Below are 4,137 nucleotides of genomic sequence, written 5' to 3'. Positions count from 1 at the left end.
GAACCGGGGACCTTCAGGTTCCTTAACCCCAAGCCTACGACTGCCCCTTTTGCATCTGTACCAGCTTTTTTGCACACTACAATGTATACACTCACTTATTATAACACTCACAATAACAAGTGAAAGGTGCATTACCTATTCTTATGTTTGCCTCGTCCATCTTCTAAAGGAAACCTAGCCTCAGTAGCCTGGTCTGACTCAAGTCCTTCATTTTGCCCTAACTCACATTTGTGCAACTTTTCCTGAATAACCTGTCCAAACAATAAACTAGGAACATAATATCTATATAATTTCCTATTGTTACTAATAGGAACATTAAATTAACAATATAAAGCTTATATAGTCTAACATACCTGTAAGCGACTGTTTGTCAGCTGATACACTGACATGAATGTTGTTTTGCAAACATTTAGTCTCTGCCCTGCTTGCTGAATATAATAGAAAAAACTCTGATGTTTTCTGTGTTCACTGTTTTCCTTGGAGCGTCTTCGCCTCACTTGGTGCTAGAATGCAGGCAGCACTAATGTTACATTAATGGCATGATTGCTGTTCTTAAATTAAACTATGTAAATCGTCATTTTAATCTTAGGCCAGTTTGGGGTCTGATCACTGGACCTGAAATCCCATGTACTGCACTATTTTCTGTGTGCCAACACACTTCAACTGACCAGATCAGTACCAAGCTTTTATCTGAGTTGAGTTGTTTTAAGCAGGGAAGACTGAAGGGCAGGGGTGTTCAAGACTGAGGGTATACTTACTATTACTATAAAGAAATACATATTCTAAACTAGGATCACCTGAATCTTTTAAATGCAATATGCCATGTCTTCTTTTCAGGACAGCGACACAACCAGACAGTTTTTACAATGTAACTGTTCACGTTTACTTTACTTTCACTTTCATTTCCTAAAGCATCGCTTTACAGCCTATGCACAACATCAACGGAGTAACAATGTATGCAAAGTTGTCAGCATTGATTAAAGATTGCAATTACATGGCTCACCTGTTCCATGCCCGAGAGAATCAAAGCTTGCTGCTTCTCATATGTACTGGAGTAAAACAGCGTGAAAAGTTGTAACTTGCGTGTATCAGTGAGTCTGACACACTGCCGCTTACAGCCACTCCCACACACTTTACCCTTGCGAGCATAATACATTACAACAAGTTAGAAACAAGTAACATCCAGATAAACGCTGATCGTTTGTGCGTAAACACAATGTATAACGTTATATTAATGTTGCCACGTGAGAGTAGTTTTATAAGTAGAGTAAAAAATTCGCCAGCCTCTAGCTGTTCAGCTTCATGAGGTACTTATACGGTTATTCCACTTACGTTTTTCGGTGGATTTTTCCCTGGTTTTTCTTCGCCCTTTCTGTTAATATATGGTTTTCCTGCATTGCGTAGCATCTTTCTTTCTTTGTCTTTCCATGTGTTCATTTTCAGCTTTCTTTTTTTCCCTATATTTAACCGATTTTCGTCAGCCGCACTTAGTACTACTGCTTGTCCGTCCATTTTTGGCAGCGGAGATAAACGGTTTTTCCGCGTGAGCACTATTTAAAATTTAAATTATGACCCTAATTAACGGACTATGTTGTAGCGACTGCCTTAATATTAAATAAAGAACATCAAACAATGCCATGCCATGCCGAAGTGATTTTTACAAAAAATGTCACATGTACGGTTTTTCGTTGGAAGGGCTCATTTTACAACTTGTTTAAAAGTATTTTTTTCAGTTTTATTTGTTTAGTTATATAAGCTCCATCTCTCAATACTGTTCAAATGAAGCTCAAATGTCCATATCTTTAAATATGTTCAAAGAGACAAAGGTTCTCATGGGGTGTCCTAACTTTTTCACATGACTGTAGCTCATGCTAATCTGGGTAAACCTAAATCACAAAAGGTTTTCTTCTTAGAAAACAAATATCCTACACTAAATGGCCAAAAAAAGGTGGACTCCTGACCACAGGCTTATGGACATCCCAGTTTAAAATTGGCATTAATTAAGAGTTCTCCTCAAACACCAATCACAGCCCCCAAGCACACACACAAACCTGTTCTACAGCTAGAACAGTCTCCAATCCTCATTCCACAAGAGGATTTGTGAGGTCTGTTGCTGATTTTGGACAACAAGGCCTGGTTTGTAATTGGCAAACGATTTAATTACAACAAAATCATCAAACAATCTCCTTATAGACCTTACTTTGTGCAAAGGGACAGAGTCATGCTGGACCAGAAATGGTTCAATAGCAATTCATCTTCAGCAACTGTTTTTTTCCTGATCAGGGTCACATTAGGTTTGGAGCCCACACAATAACACTGGGCACATAAAGAGAGAACACATTGGAAGAGGCGCCATTTCATTATAGAGTATCACACTTACAAATTTAAATACTTAATCCTAAAGGCATTAAGAGTGCTTATTTCACCCATGTGCATGTTTTTGCAAGGTAGTTGTATTTGTCTGATCAAATAAGGTCAATTTGCTTTGGTCTATGCAAGACATCTAATAATGAGCACTAGTTACTGATGTCAAACATTATTAAATAAGCAAATAATTAAATTATTTGTTAAAGCTTTATGGCTTTTATACAAAAGCAACCCCTCACTTAGTCTCTAAGCCTATGGCAATGTAAACCTAGCATAACTGTTGACAGTGTCACTCATGTTTTACCATTTTCTACAACCCTTTTGCAAAAACTATGGATTCACACACATGCAGGATGTTCACTTTTTACTTCATAGCTAAGGCTCTACTATATTCACGAGGAAATGTGCTTAATTTTACAGATTTCACAGATTTGTAAAGTGCCACATTTCACGGCAGTCATTGAAATGACATACATAAATTAAATTATAGAATCAATGAAAGCTACAATACACAGCACAGCCTACATTAATACTTGCCCCCCACGTCTACAGAATTGGTTGGGAGTTTTCCAAACTCAGTTTATCCAAGTAGTGTTTTTAGCTGTCTTGGACAGTTTGTCTAACCAATTGCTAGTGTAACTGAGCGTCTTTAGAGTTTGCTGAGTTTATAAGGTAAGAAATAAACTGTACATAGACAAACTATTGGGAATATAATACTTTACTGGCTTGTTCTTTTGACCACATCCTACAGATAGATGATTACGTGTGTAGAGAAGCACACTTTTTCATTGATTATGGAATCCCCAAAAGGACAAAATGCACTCAATATGTAAACACATACATCTGTCAGCACACTAGACACAGAGAAAGTCTGTTACAGTAATGTAATTACCGTGTGATTGCTAGGACTGCCACATACTGCATATTGCGCCTCATATTTCATATGCTACACAAATTAAAAATGTTAAACACAAACCTTAAATTTTGAATTCCACAGCAAATTGAATATTTCGGCTCATTTCACAGGAAACAGCTGATTTTATGGCCGTGAATTAGGTAGGGCCTAATTCAAAGCAAATAAACAAATTACAGGAATTACACAAACTATTTTTTTTTATAGCTGAACGTTTTTGACTTTGTAAACATACCTCAAACAAAGTACATGAAATTCTTTAAATTAATGGCGAATATTTTCCAATTTACGTAAGTAGAAAAAATATGGAATCATTTAAAGTGAAAGGAAAACTGTTTACACTAACCAGCACAATTAGTTGCTCCTCCTCAGACTTTTAAGACTCAAAATAATGTAACAGTATTCTACATCAAATTGGTTCCAAATTTCAAAAGAAGTTGACAGGTCAGTTCTGCAGAATGGAGCCTTGTCATGGGCCAATGTTTTTAATTTTATCATAAATCATAAATTTCCAGCCGCTCAGGTGGCGCAGCGGTAAAGTATGCTATCGCACCAGAGTTGGGGTTTCGAATACATCGTATCGAATCTCAGCTCTGCCTTCCAACTGGGTTGGGCGGCTACATGAACAATGATTGGCTGTTGTTCAGAGTTAGGGGTAAAAAGTCGGATCATAGGTCCTCATAACTGGTGCGACTGCGGCCCCTGCTGGCTGACTGATGGTGCCTGCACAGGGCTGAGGAATAATGCTGATGGGGGTGTGGCCCTCCGTACACAGTGCTCGTCGGTGTATGAACTCGACTGGTGCAGGTGAAAAATGCAGTCTGTACTGACTGTACGTGCCGGAGGGGGCGTATGTC

At 38.1% G+C, this 4,137-nt stretch overlaps 1 long non-coding RNA gene across 1 annotated transcript; it reads right to left on the bottom strand.

The window, feature by feature from the left end:
* Nucleotides 1-211: 211 nt before the first annotated feature.
* On the bottom strand, nucleotides 212-1,210 carry LOC134311460 (uncharacterized). The gene is made up of 3 exons (XR_010011433.1): nucleotides 1,004-1,210; nucleotides 354-503; nucleotides 212-251 (listed from the first exon to the last, which is right to left on the bottom strand). It is a non-coding gene; the product is annotated as an uncharacterized LOC134311460 (long non-coding RNA).
* Nucleotides 1,211-4,137: the final 2,927 nt, after the last annotated feature.

This window comes from Trichomycterus rosablanca, chromosome 4, assembly GCF_030014385.1.
Source record: "Trichomycterus rosablanca isolate fTriRos1 chromosome 4, fTriRos1.hap1, whole genome shotgun sequence".
Classification (NCBI taxonomy): domain Eukaryota; kingdom Metazoa; phylum Chordata; class Actinopteri; order Siluriformes; family Trichomycteridae; genus Trichomycterus; species Trichomycterus rosablanca.
The sequence above is the reverse complement of the archived record's forward strand: the minus strand, read 5'-3'. Positions and strand labels throughout refer to the sequence as shown.